This window comes from Trachypithecus francoisi, unplaced genomic scaffold (assembly GCF_009764315.1).
Source record: "Trachypithecus francoisi isolate TF-2019V2 unplaced genomic scaffold, Tfra_2.0 Lachesis_group5, whole genome shotgun sequence".
NCBI classification, from domain to species: Eukaryota; Metazoa; Chordata; class Mammalia; order Primates; family Cercopithecidae; genus Trachypithecus; species Trachypithecus francoisi.
In genome coordinates, this window is record NW_022681470.1 from 79,272,926 (window position 1) to 79,287,727 (window position 14,802).

Sequence of the window (14,802 nt, forward strand, 5' to 3'; positions counted from 1 at the left end):
AGCGTGGCCTCATTCTTTGGCCTCAGAAGAACAATCTTATCAGAATATGTTATCACAGCATTAGTGTACTTTCCGAAAGCTTGGTCATTCTATCTGATATGACTCTACCATTAGGACAAATCAGTTCCATTGGGAATAGCTGTGATGAACTCAGAATAGTTCTCTACACCAGTGAGTGGGGAACAGCATGTTGGTGAGTCCTTTCTAAAGTTTTCTGTGTCAATACTCAGTTCCTGTAAGTAACTACTTGAGCCAAAATACCTATAAGAACTGACTCTATAAGAATACACCACAGTTTTCAGCACAGGGGACTCTAAACTCACATAAAGTCCCCCAAAAGTGTATACTCCCTGTTTCCTTTCCTCTTAAAAATTCTAGAACATGAAAGAGAACCAATATAGTTTTGGCCCAGCCATGCACAACAATTTACACTACCTATATTATCAAGCAGGACATTTATTTTTTAATCTTAAATATTTTGCCTTAGATTAATGACACTTGAACTTTGCCTCAAAACGTGTAGAACAATTGGTAACCAACTGGTGTGTTTCAACTGGTCCTAAAACAAAGGGACCATCTTCCCTAAGTAAATATTAACATTTTTAATTTTGATGAGATATTAAACAGATTTTAAGTTTAAATGGTAGGTTTTACAGTTCTTACCCATCATGGTTACAGAAATCTCTGGCTTTGATTTTTAACCAAGACACTCATTACTTCTACACATGCCACTTACTTAGGCGCTCACCTTCTTGTTAAATCTGTACTTTTAAAAAATATCCATTCAATTCTTGCAGAACGTATCAGCTGTGTATCAGTTTCTTTATTAAAGGTATTATATCTTTATTAAAGATATTTCTTTAATATCTCTCTCCAATATTTAGTAATACCTTTTCCAATCCTGAATTTTTATAACCGAAGGAGCCAACAACAGAGAACAGGAAATTGTCAACCTCATGTCAGAGCTTATAGTGAATTTTTGAAAACTCACAGCTTAAATCTATAAATCCGGAAGTTTTCTTGTTTTATTTCTCTCCCCAACAAAATATACTTTTTGCCTCATTGTAGCCATACAACCTGGGGAGACAAATTCGTCTCCTACTCTAAGATCCTTCCCAGATTGCAATCACCTCTGAATCACAGTGAGGCCACTTTCTACAAGGGTGACCTAAGCAAACCTTGCCACATATACCATCGTCCCACATCACACACTAAGATAAGATGACTGCAGAAATTTAATCTTGTGCAAACAATAATCTCTGTTAGAAGCCACTGAAATAGAAAACTAAATATTCTGCTGCTTTTGAAAAAATCCAGGTAGATGGTGTTACCGATCTTGTGACCTGAAGATGCTTCTTGCTGTGTGTTTCCCGCACGATGGTTTGTACCAGGAAAGAATGTAGTCAGCATGCCTGTGTGATTCAGGGACTGCAATGAAAATTGAGCCATCAGGAACTGGTCTCTTTTGGCAGGCATCCCAAAAACATAGCAAATCATTCAGCAAAGAGGTACTATAGAGAGGTGAGCTACAGGGGCCCTGGAACCAGCTAGGTTCCTCCGCAGCTGCTCTGCTTGCTAAGCATATGATGTGTGCAAGTTATTTAATCTCCTGCTGTCTCAATTTCTTCATCTATAAACTGGGGGTGACAGTTGTCTTTACTTCAGAGAATTGTGATGAGGGCAAAGTGAATAGTGCATGCACAATGTTCACAGTATCCTGTGAATGGTTCATGGTTTACATGCACTTTTTTACATTTAAAATGTAGTATCCTTACTGCATACCCAGCATGCAGTAAGGAACCAACGAATATTAGCTAACGTCACTATTTGCTTCTTTCTTTAATTGATTTCTAGCTCCCACCATTTTCAAGGACCTTAGCTTAAACCCGATCCTTTACATTACAAATCACCCCATCTCCTTTCCTCAGTTACAACTGGAAAATAAAATATCCCCTCCCTCCTCGGCTGAACAATCATTTATATTCACCTGCTCTATCGGGGCCTAAGAGGAAACCAGCTATGGAGAGAATTCAAAAGTAGAAAGCCGGGTGAAAGGTCTCTCAGGAGTGAGAAGGTCATTTTTTCACTGGTTTGCTCTGCAGAGGAAAATAAATGGACCTGAAACAATCTCACTGAAAAATGAGTTGGGGGTGGGCAAAAGAATCTCATTCAATGTGTGTGTGTGTGTGCGTGTGTGTGTGTGTGTGTGTGTGTGTCTAACCTATGGGTGACCAAGCTGCCTTAAGTCTGAGGCTTCTCTTCAACACAGGTAAATTGTGTGCCCCAAGTCCACTAGTGGCTCAACTAATAAATTGATCTAGTACTAGTTTACTCAAAGACCTGTTAAAATGAATGAAAGACTCCGGACTGTTTCTTTCTACCTAACATGTCACTATCTTGCTCAGTTTTATTTGGGGTTCTTAGTGTGGGGGCACACAGAGGAAGCAGATGGGAGACCTGTCAAAGCTTAACTCTCTGCCATTGAACTTCGGACTTCTGAGGAATTGAAAGGTGACTATATCTAGTAGCCTCACCGAATAAATGCTATGCTAAGATCACCGTGAACATTATGAATGGCAGTGAAGCTCCATATAGGTTAATGAGAAGGAGTAGTGAAAACAGTCAAAGATAGGAAGTTCCATTCACTTTACCATTCTTGTCCTAAAAACTCCTTAGGGGTGGGACATGGTCTGAAAGGCAAGTATGAGGACACATAAATCACTTAGTGATTTTCCTGAACTAGACAGCACCCCAAGTAGGTGGGCTTAGCTGAGAAGGGTTGAGGAGACAGACAGCCCACTATACGCATTTGCCCCATGAAGCACGCTACAAATCTTCTCTGCAGTCTTCTGTGTCAATATATCTTCTATAAATAACCGCTCAAACGTTATTCCTGGAGGGGAAGGGAAAATGTTTACAAAAAGGGGCTGTTCAGTGTGAAGGTACTTCCTTCCCCCGGTCCCAGTAGGTTGTGACACGAGTTTGGGCTACTCCTGTTCACCAGTCATTCTCCTCTCTGTGCATGACAAGGAACAAAGAAAGAGCAGATGTGCAGTGGAGTTGGGGATGTTGAAGAGTGTTGAGCATAACCGATGGACTTTTCGGTCATTCTGAGAGCTTTCCTGAGAAAAAGGAATGTCCATCTGTATCATAACTTGAAATAATAGAGTGACGTGGGAGGGCTGTGTGGCATGAGTAGCAGGGCATATGGTTGGGGACTCTATATGACTAGTGGGGTAGATTTCCAAGTAGTTCTCATTTCCTTCAGGTCTCTGCTCAAAGGTCACCTTATCTGTTTTACACAAAATAGTCTCTATCCACTTCTCCATTGACACTCCCCACTCACTTTACCCTGGGTATTGTACTCTGACTTTCTCATCACCACCTGACATAAACATGCATTCACTTATCTATCTGCTTCCTCCAGTTGGGGCATAAGCCTGAAGAGAATCAAGACTACTGTGTTCTTTGCTTTATAATCAGTACCCAAGACAATGCCTGGAACATAGTGGTGCTCAGTAAATATTGCTGACGGATGAGTAAATCTGTTGTATCTGTTTAGATTGTATACAAGACTGTTTAGATTTTATACAAGAAAAGGGTGCCAAGCATCAACTTTAGAATAGTCTAATCTTCTCATTTTACAGACAAGAAAACTGAGGCTGAAACAGGTCATGGCTTATGCCAAGTCTGGCTGATGCAGAGAATGAAGCTGAGGTTCTATGGTCCACTGAGCAGCCTGTCCTCAAGAGCATAGACAATTTTGCTGAGCACATCTGACATATGACAAGGTGATGGAGAGGAGTGGGAAGGAAATTTCCTGGGCACGTCTGAGACATTCCCAAAATGAAAAGGAGAAAACTGATTCCAGAGACACTGAACAAATGGGAAAAGAAGGAATGACCATGCCCCTGTCCAACAGGCTGCCTGCCTGGGGATGGCAACGAGAGAAAGCAGATGGCTCCACTGGCACACAGCAGCTGGCTGGAGCAGTACAAATTGAGTGCCCTTGGTGAATATCATTAGGGTAAGTGCTGTGCTAAAACACCTAGAGGAAGAACAAGCAAGCAGAACACACACACACAAACACACACACACACGAATTTTTATTTTATTTTATTTTATTTTTTATTATACTTTAAGTTCTAGGGTACATGTGCACAATATGCAGGTTTGTTACATATGTATACATGTGCCGTGTTGGTGTGCTGCACCCATTAACTCGTCATTAACCTTAGGTATATCTCCTAATGCTATCCCTCCCCGCTACCCCCTCCCCACAATAGGACCCAGTGTGTGATGCTCCCCTTCCTGTGTCCAAGTGATCTTATTGTTCAATTCCCACCTATGAGTGAGAACATGCGGTATTTGGTTTTCTGTTCTTGTGATAGTTTGCTGAGAATGATGGTTTCCAGCTGCATCCATGTCCCTACAAAGGACACAAACTCATCCTTTTTATGGCTGCATAGTATTCCATGGTGTATATGTGCCACTTTTTTTTTTTTTATACTTTAAGTTCTAAGGTACATGTGCATAATGTGCAGGTTTGTTACATCTGTATACTTGTGCCATGTTGGTGTGCTGCACCCATCCACTCGTCAGCACCCATCAATTCGTCATTTATATCAGTATAACTCCCAATGCATTCCCTCCCCCTTCCCCCCTCCCCATGATAGGCCCCGGTGCGTGATGTTCCCCTTCCCGAGTCCAAGTGATCTCATTGTTCAGTTCCCACCTATGAGTGAGAACATGCGGTGTTTGGTTTTCTGTTCTTGTGATAGTTTGCTAAGAATGATGGTTTCCAGCTACATCCATGTCCCTACAAAGGACGCAAACTCATCCTTTTTATGGCTGCATAGTATTCCATGGTGTATATGTGCCACATTTTCTTAATCCAGTCTGTCACAGATGGACATTTGGGTTGATTCCAAGTCTTTGCTATTGTGAATAGTGCCGCAATAAACATACGTGTGCATGTGTCTTTATAGCAGCATGATTTATAATCCTTTGGGTATATACCCAGTAGTGGGATGGCTGGGTCATATGATACATCTAGTTCTAGATCCTTGAGGAATCGCCATACTGTTTTCCATAATGCTTGAACTAGTTTACAATCCCACCAACAGTGTAAAAGTGTTCCTATTTCTCCACATCCTCTCCAGCATCTGTTGTTGCCTGACTTCTTAATAATTGCCATTCTAACTGGTGTGAGATGGTATCTCATTGTGGTTTTGATTTGCATTTCTCTGATGGCCAGTGATGATGAGCATTTTTTCATGTGTCTGTTGGCTGTATGAATGTCTTCTTTTGAGAAATGTCTGTTCATATCCTTTGCCCACTTTTTGATGGGGTTGTTTGTTTTTTTCTTGTAATTTGTTTGAGTTCTTTGTAGATTCTGGATATTAGCCCTTTGTCAGATGAGTAGATTGCAAACATTTTCTCCCATTCTTTAGGTTGCCTGTTCACTCTGATGGTAATTTCTTTTGCTGTGCAGAAGCTCTTTAGTTTAATTAGATCCCATTTGTCAATTTTGGCTTTTGCCGCCGTTGCTTTTGGTGTTTTAGACATGAAGTCCTTGCCCATGCCTATATCCTGAATGGTACTACCTAGGTTTTCTTCTAGGGTTTTTATGGTATTAGGTCTAATATTTAAGTCTCTAATCCATCTTGAATTAATTTTTGTATAAGGAGTAAGGAAAGGATCCAGTTTCAGCTTTCTACTTATGGCTAACCAATTTTCCCAGCACCATTTATTAAATAGGGAATCCTTTCCCCATTTCTTCTTTCTCTCAGGTTTGTCAACGATCAGATGGCTGTAGATGTGTGGTATTATTTCTGAGGACTCTGTTCTGTTCCATTGGTCTACATCTCTGTTTTGGTACCAGTTCCATGCTGTTTTGGTTGCTGTAGCCTTGTAGTATAGTTGGAAGTCAGGTAGCATGATGCCTCCAGCTTTGTTCTTTTGACTTAGGATTGTCTTGGCAATGCGGGCTCTTTTTTCGTTCCATATGAACTTTAAAGCAGTTTTTTCCAATTCTGTGAAGAAACTCATTGGTAGCTTGATGGGAATGGCATTGAATCTATAAATAACCTTGGGCAGTATGGCCATTTTCACGATATTGATTCTTCCTATCCATGAACATGGTATATTCTTCCGTTTGTTAGTGTCCTCTTTTATTTCACTGAGCAGTGGTTTGTAGTTCTCCTTGAAGAGGTCCTTTACAAAACTATGCCACATTTTTTTAATCCAGTGTGTCACTGATGGACATTTGGGTTGATTCCAAGTCTTTGCTATTGTGAATAGTGCTGCAATAAACATACGTGTGCATGTGTCTTTATAGCAGCATGACTTATAATCCTTTGGGTATATCCCCAGTAAAGGGATGGCTGGGTCAAATGGTATTTCTAGTTCTAGATCCTTGAGGAATCGCCACACTGTTTTCCACAATGGTTGAACTAGTTTACAGTCCCACCAACAGTGTAAAAGTGTTCCTATTTCTCCACAACCTCTCCAGCACCTGTTGTTTCCTGATTTTTTAATGATTGCCATTCTAACTGGTGTGAGATGATATCTCATTGTGGTTTTGGTTTGCATTTCTCTGACGGCGAGTAATGATGAGCATTTTTTCATGTGTCTGTTGGCTGTATGAATGTCTTTTTTTGAGAAATGTCTGTTCATATCCTTTGCCCACTTTTTGATGGGGTTGTTTTTTTTTTTTTTTCTTGTAAATTTGATTGAGTTCTTTATAGGTTCTGGATATTAGCCCTTTGTCAGATGAGTAGATTGCAAAAATTTTCTCCCATTCTGTAGGTTGCCTGTTCACTCTGATGGTAATTTCTTTTGCTGTGCAGAAGCTCTTTAGTTTAATTAGATCCCATTTGTCAATTTTGGCTTTTGCTGCCTTTGCTTTTGGTGTTTTAGAAATGAAGTCCTTGCCCATGCCTATGTCCTGAATGGTATTCCCTAGGTTTTCTTCTAGGGTTTTTATGGTTTTAGGTCTAACATTTAAGTCTCTAATCCATCTTGAATTAATTTTCATATAAGGAGTAAGGAAAGGATCCAGTTTCAGCTTTCTACTTATGGCTAACCAATTTTCCCAGCACCATTTATTAAATAGGGAATCCTTTCCCCATTTCCTGTTTTTGTCAGGTTTGTCAAAGATCAGATGGCTGTAGATGTGTGGTATTATTTCTGAGGACTCTGTTCTGTTCCATTGGTCTATATCTCTGTTGTGGTACCAGTACCATGCTGTTTTGCTTACTGTAGCCTTGTAGTATAGTTGGAAGTCAGGTAACGTGATGCCTCCAGCTTTGTTCTTTTGACTTAGGATTGTCTTGGCAATGCAGGGTCTTTTTTGGTTCCATATGAACTTTAAAGCAGTTTTTTCCAATTCTGTGAAGAAACTCATTGGTGGCTTAATGGGGATGGCATGTATTAAGCTTGCCATAAATTACCTTGGGCAGTATGGCCATTTTCACAATATTGATTCTTCCTATCCATGAGCATGGTATGTTCTTCCATTTGTTTGTGTCCTCTTTGATTTCACTGAGCAGTGGTTTGTAGTTCTCCTTGAAGAGGTCCTTTACATCTCTTGTAAGTTGGATTCCTAGGTATTTGATTCTCTTTGAAGCTATTGTGAATGGGAGTTCATTCCTGATTTGGCTCTCTGTTTGTCTGTTACTGGTGTATAAGAATGCTTGTGATTTTTGCACATTAATTTTGTATCCTGAGACTTTGCTGAAGTTGCTTATCAGCTTAAGGAGATTTGGGGCTGAGACAAAGGGGTTTTCTAAATATACAATCATGTCATCTGCAAACAGGGACAATTTGACTTCTTCTTTTCCTGACTGAATACCCTTGATTTCTTTCTCTTGCCTGATTGCCCTAGCCAGAACTTCCTACACGATGTTGAATAGGAGTGGTGAGAGAGGGCATCCCTGTCTTGTTTCAGTTTTCAAAGGGAATGCTTCCAGTTTTTGCCCATTCAGTAAGATATTGGCTGTGGGTTTGTCATAAATAGCTCTTATTATTTTGAGATACATTCCATCAATACCGAACTTTTTGAGAGTTTTTAGCATGAAGGGCTGTTGAATTTTGTCAAAGGCCTTTTCTGCGTCTATTGAGATAATCATGTGGTTTTTGTCTTTGGTTCTGTTTATATGCTGGATTACGTTTATTGATTTGCATATGTTGAACCAGCCTGGCATCCCAGGGATGAAGCCCACTTGATCATGGTGAATAAGCTTTTTGATGTGCTGCTGGATTTGGTGTGCCAGTATTTTATTGAAGATTTTTGCATCGATGTTCATCAGGGATATTGGTCTAAAATTCTCTTTTTTTGTTGTATCTCTGCCAGGCTTTGGTATCAGGATGATGTTGGCCTTGTAAAATGAGTTAGGGAGAATTCACTTTTTCTTTGATTGGAATAGTTTCAGAAGGAATGGTACCAACTCACCCTTGTACATCTGGTAGAATTCGACTGAATGCATCTGGTCCTGGACTTTTTTTGGTTGATAGGCTATTAATTATTGCCTCAATTTCAGAGCCTGCTATTAGTCTATTCAGGAATTCAACTTCTTCCTGGTTTAGTCTTGGGAGAGTGTAAGTGTCCAGGAAATTATCCATTTCTTCTAGGTTTTCTAGTTTATTTGCGTAGAGGTGTTTATAGTATTCTCTGATGGTAGTTTGTATTTCTGTGGGGTCGGTGGTGATATCCTCTTTATCATTTTTATTGTGTCTATTTGATTTTTCTCTCTTTTCTTCTTTATTAGTCTTGCTAGCGGTCTATCAGTTTTGTTGATCTTTTCAAAAAACCAACTCCTTGATTCATTGATTTTTTGGAGGGTTTTTTGTGTCTCTATCTCCTTCAGTTCTGCTCTGATCTTAGTTATTTCTTGCCTTCTGCTAGTTTTTGAATGTGTTTGCTCTTACTTCTCTAGTTCTTTTAATTGTGATGTTAGAGAGTCAATTTTAGATCTTTCCAGCTTTCTCTTGTGGGCATTTAGTGCTATAAATTTCCCTCTACACACTGCTTTAACTGTGTCCCAACGATTCTGGTATGTTGTATCTTTGTTCTCATTGGTTTCAAAGAACATCTTTATTTCTGCCTTCATTTCATTATGTACCCAGTAGTCATTCAGGAGCAAGTTGTTAGATTCCCATGTAGTTGAGTGGTTTTGATTGAGTTTCTTAGTCCTGAGTTCTAGTTTGATTGCACTGTGGTCTGAGAGACAGTTTGTTATAATTTCTGTTCTTTTACATTTGCTGAGGAGTGCTTTACTTCCAACTATGTGGTCAATTTTGGAATAAGTGTGATGTGGTGCTGAGAAGAATATATATTCTGTTGATTTGGGGTGGAGAGTTCTGTAGATGTCTATTAGGTCGATTTGGTGCAGAGTTGACTTCAATTCCTGGATATCCTTGTTAACTTTCTGTCTCGTTGATCTGTCTAATGTTGACAGTGGGGTGTTAAAGTCTCCCATTATTATTGTATGGGAGTCTAAGTCTCTAAGGACTTGCTTTATGAATCTGGGTGCTCCTGTATTGGGTGCATATATATTTAGGATAGTTAGCTCTTCCTGATGAATTGATCCCTTTACCATTATGTAATGGCCTTCTTTGTCTCTTTTGATCTTTGATGGTTTAAAGTCTGTTTTATCAGAGACTGGGATTGCAACCCCTGCTTTTTTTTTGTTTTCCATTTGCTCGGTAGATCTTCCTCCATCCCTTTATTTTGAGCCCATGTGTGTCTCTGCCTGTGAGATGGGTCTCCTGAATACAGCACCCTGATGGGTCTTGACTCTTTATCCAATGTGCTAGTCTGTTTGTTTTAATTGGAGCATTTAGTCCATTTACATTGAAGGTTAATATTGTTATGTGTGAACTTGATCCTGTCATTATGATATTAACTGTTTATTTTGCTTGCTAGTTGATGCAGTTTCTTCCTAGCATCAATGGACTTTACATTTTGACATGTTTTTGCAATGGCTGGTACCAGTTGTTTCTTTCCATATTTAATGCTTCCTTCAGGATCTCTTATAGGGCACACCTGGTGGTGACAAAATCTCTAAGCATTTGCTTGTCTGTAAAGGATTTTATTTCTCCTTCACTTATGAAACTTAATTTGGCTGGATATGAAATTCTGGGTTGAAAATTCTTTTCTTTTCTTTAAGAATGTTGAATATTGGTCCCCACTCTCTTCTGGCTTGGAGAGTTTCTGCGGAGAGATCTGCTGAAACACACAAAGGGAACACACAAAGATGGGCTTCCCTTTGTGTGTAACCGGACCTTTCTCTCTGGCTGCCCTTACCATTTTTTCCTTCATTTCAACTTTGGTGAATCTGACAATTATATGTCTTGGAGTTGCTCTTCTTGAGGAGTATCTTTGTGGAGTTCTCTGTATTTCCTGAATTTGGATGTTGGCCTGCCTTACTAGGTTGGGGAGGTTCTCCTGGATGATATCCTGCAGAGTGTTTTCCAACTTGGTTCCATTTTCCCCGTCACTTTCAGGCACACCAATCAGATGTAGATTTGGTCTTTTCTCATAATCCCATACTTCTTGGACACTTTGTTCATTTCTTTTTACTTCTTTTTCTCCACACTTCACTTCTCACTTCATTTCATTCATTTGATTTTCAATCACTGATACTCTTTCTTCCAGTTGATCGAATCGGTTACTGAAGCTTGTGCATTTGTCACATATTTCTCATGTTATGGTTTTCATCTTTATCAGTTCTTTTAAAGTCTTCTCTGCATTGATTATTCTGGTTATCCATTTATCCATTCTATTTTCAAGGTTTTTAGTTTCTTTGCACTGGTTATGTACTTCCTCCTTTAGCTCTGAGAAGTTTGATTGACTGAAGCCTTCTTCTCTCAACTCGTCAAAGTTATTCTCTGTCCAGCTTTATTCTGTTGCTGGCAATGAGCTGTGTTCCTTCAAAGGGGGAGATGCGCTCTGATTTTTTTAATTTCCAGCTTTTCTGCACTGCTTTTTCCCCATCTTTGTAGGTTTATCTGCCTTTGGTCTTTGATGATGGTGACATACTGATGGGGTTTTGGTGTTGGTGTCCTTTCTGTTTGTTAGTTTTCCTTCTAACAGTCAGGACCCTCAGCTGTAGGTCTGTTGGAGTTTGCTTGAGGTCCACTCCAGATGCTGTTTGCCGGGTTATAAGCAGCGGAGGCTGCAGAAGATACAATATTGCTGCACAGCACGTGTTGCTGTCTGATTCTTGCTCTGGAAGCTTCGTCTCGGGGTGTACTTTGCCGTGTGAGGTGTGAGGTGTCGGTCTGCACCTAGTGTGGGATGTCTCCCAGTTAGGCTACTCAGGGGTCAGGGACCCACTTGAGCAGGCAGTCTGTGTGTTCTCAGATCTCAACCTCTGTGTTGGGAGATTCACTGCTCTCTTCAAAGCTGTCAGACAGGGGCATTTATCTCTGCCAAGGTTTCTGCTGTTTTTTGTTTAGCCATGCCCTGTCCCCAGAGGAGGAGTCTACAGAGGCAGGCTGGCCTCCTTGAGCTGTGGTGGGCTCCACCCAATTCGAGCTTCCTTGTGGTGGCTTTGTTTACCCACTTAAGACTGCAATGGTGGGCACCCCTCCCCCAGCCTTGTTGCTGCCTTTCAGTTAGATCTCAGACTGCTGTGCTAGCAATGAGGGAGGCTCCGTGGGCGTGGGACACTCTGGGCTAGGTGTGGGATATTATCTCCTGGTGTTCCGTTTGCTAAGACCCTTGGTAAAATGCAGTATTAGGGTGGGAGCTACCCGATTTTCCAGGTGTTGTGTGTCTCAGTTTCCCTTGGCTAGGAAAAGGGATTCCCTTCCCCTTAGTGCTTCCCAGGTGAGGTGATGCCTCGCCCTGTTTCAGCTCTCACTGATCGGGCTGCACCAGCTGACCAGCACCAATTGTACGGCACTCCCCAGTGAGATGAACCCGGTACCTCAGTTGAAAATGCAGACATCACTGGTCTTCGGTGTCACTCACACTGGGAGCTGGAGTCTGGAGCTGTTCCTATTCAGCCATCTTGCACACACATGCATTTTTAAATTTTTAGTTCATTCTTTCAATTTCCCTTCACTACAAGGTAGGCTCCATGAAGACAGAGCCTTTGTCTGTGTTAATAATTATTAGTTGGATACATGAAAAGATGAATGAATGAGTTATTAACCATCTCCCATGATAGACATTGTGCTAAGCACAAAGGATGGTTTCTGCATCAGGAGGAATCAGAAGGGGAAATAAATAAGACCCCCAATTACCAAGTGGTGTGTTTAGTGTTATGAAGGAGCTGAAAGGGTCCTAGAAGAAGCTAGGCTTTGGGGGTCAGGAGGTCTCAAGAAATACATCAGGTGGTGGTTGGTGATTAGCTCAGGTATTACAAGAAAAGCCTAAATGGATTAGGAATAGAAGATGGAGAACTGAGAGAATAGCATGTCCTAAAGCCAGAAACAAGAGGGGGCTAGAGGAACTCCAAGCAGCACCACATCATGTGGGAGGGACATAGCCTTTTGAATTAGACAGACTCAAGTTCAAATCCTAACACTGCTCCTTACTACCTGAGTATTTTTGAACAATTTACTCTGGTAGACTGATCTTTGGTTTTAAAAATCTGTAACATAGGAAAATATTGCCAGCATGTCAGGTTCTTGCAAGGATTACATGAGATCATGTTTTCTATAGAGGATGCCATGGTTGAGATCAGGAATTGCTGGCTGCTACTCTAGTGGGGAATCGGGGAAAGGTGGCCTGAATGAGCAGGCAGGGGTCAATTAATCTGTGACTTGAGGGTCCTAGGAGAATTTTGTACTTTGACCAGGAGGCATGAGGAGGAGTTGCAGGGTTTTAAGTAGAGGGATTATGAGAGTGCAGGCAATGAGACTATTTAGTAATCACTCACAATAATCCAGGAAGGAAATAAAGGTCTCTCTAAGGAAGATGCAATGGGAATGAAGAGTAGTGGATGCACATAGGATACACAGGAGGAAGAATTAATAGGACTTTATTACTTATGGTTCCTATGAAAGGAAGAGACATCTAGAACTATTTCTACTTGTACTTCTTTGTAAGCTCTTCAGATCAGGGCCAGAACCAAACTCTTTTTTAGCAGCAGGCAATGAAATAAGTACAGGATCCAGAGGAAAGGTTTAATGTGTTTTATAACAAGATATTTTAATTTGAATTTTATAAAAGTATCAATCTGCAATAGATTCCTCATTTTAGTTTAAGAACCACTGGTTTACAATAGTGCTGTCCAATGCAAGCCACGTATGTATTGGTGACATTTATGTTAATATTATTTTTTATTCAACCTTATATATCCAAAGTATTGTCATTTTGTGATAGTTAATATTGAGTGTCAACTTGATTGGATTGAAGGATGTAAAGTATTGTTCCTGGGTGTGTCTGTGAGGGTGTTGCCAAAGGAGATTAACATTTGAGTCAGTGGACTGAGAAAGGCAGACCCACCTTCAATTGGATGGGCACAATATAATCAGCTGCCAGTGCAGTAGGATAAAAGCAGGCAGAAGAACGTGGAAAGACCAGACTCACTGAGTCTTCCAGCCTTCATCTATCTTGCATGCTGGTTGCTTCCTGCCCTAGAACATCGGACTCCAAGTTCTTCAGCTTTTGGACTCTTGGACTTACACCAGTGGTTTGCCAGGGGCCTCAGGCCTTCAGCTGCAGAATGAAGGCTGCACTGTTGGTTTCCCTACTTTTGAGGTTTTGGGAGTCGGACTGGCTTCCTTGCTCCTCAGATTGCAGACAGCCTATTGTGGGACTTCGCCTCGTGACCCTGTGAGTCAATAACCCTTAATAAATGCCCTTTCATATGTATATGTATCCTATCAGTTCTGTTCCTCTAGAGAACCCTGACTAATACACATTTCAACATGCAATCAATATAAAAATATTAATGAGGCCAGGTGCAGTGACTCACACCTATAATCCCAACACTTTAGGAGGCTGAGGCAGCTGGATCACGAGGTCAGAAGTTCGAGACCAGCTTAGTCAAAAGAGTGAAACCCCATCTCTACTAAAAATACAAAAAATTAGCCGAGCATGGTGGCGGGTACCTGTAACCCCAGCAACTCAGGAGGCTGAAGCAAGAGAATCACTTGAACCCAGGAGGCAGAGAGGTTGCAGTGAGTTGAGATTGCACCACTGTACTACAGCCCAGGCAACAGTGCAAGACTCCGTCTAAAATATATATATATGTGTGTGTGTGTGTATATATATGTGTGTATATATATGAGATATATTGCATTTTTGCAATCAAAATCCAGTCTATATTTTACAATTATAACATACCTGAATTTGTAGTAGCCACATTTTAAGATCTCAATAGCCATATGTGCCTACCTGAATTTGTAGTAGCCACATTTTAAGATCTCAATAGCCATATGTGCCTAATGGCTACACTGCTGAGTGACACAGATGTAGAATATGCACTCATTGCTGGTTTCGATGATTGAGTGGATGGTCGGTCATACTTTAACCACGTCTTAGAAGAAGCACAGTGTTAGAGGGAAATTCTTGTTCCCCACTCTCCTAATTTTACTTCAGAGAGATTTATTCTAAACATATCAAGCCTCTTGCTTTACCCCTTACTCCTCTCCTAGAAAAGTAGAGTGAATTTCCTATGGGCAGTTTTGGGAAAATAAGCCAGGCATGTCCATCTCAGCAACTCCATCCTTATCCTTTAAAAAGCCAGCCTGAGGAGGGAAACTAGGGATCTGTGCTTCTCCTCTTGGGTACCTCCTTCATGTGGGAAGGCCTGCTGTGGCCTGGCACTGCCTTGATCCACA

General features: G+C 40.9%; 1 long non-coding RNA gene across 1 annotated transcript; it reads right to left on the reverse strand.

Moving 5' to 3' along the window:
• Positions 1-1,212: 1,212 nt before the first annotated feature.
• Positions 1,213-14,201, reverse strand: LOC117075688. Its single transcript, XR_004434084.1, has 3 exons — positions 14,071-14,201; positions 1,988-2,096; positions 1,213-1,428 (listed from the first exon to the last, which is right to left on the reverse strand). It is a non-coding gene; the product is annotated as an uncharacterized LOC117075688 (long non-coding RNA).
• Between the last annotated feature and the right edge of the window lie 601 nt (positions 14,202-14,802).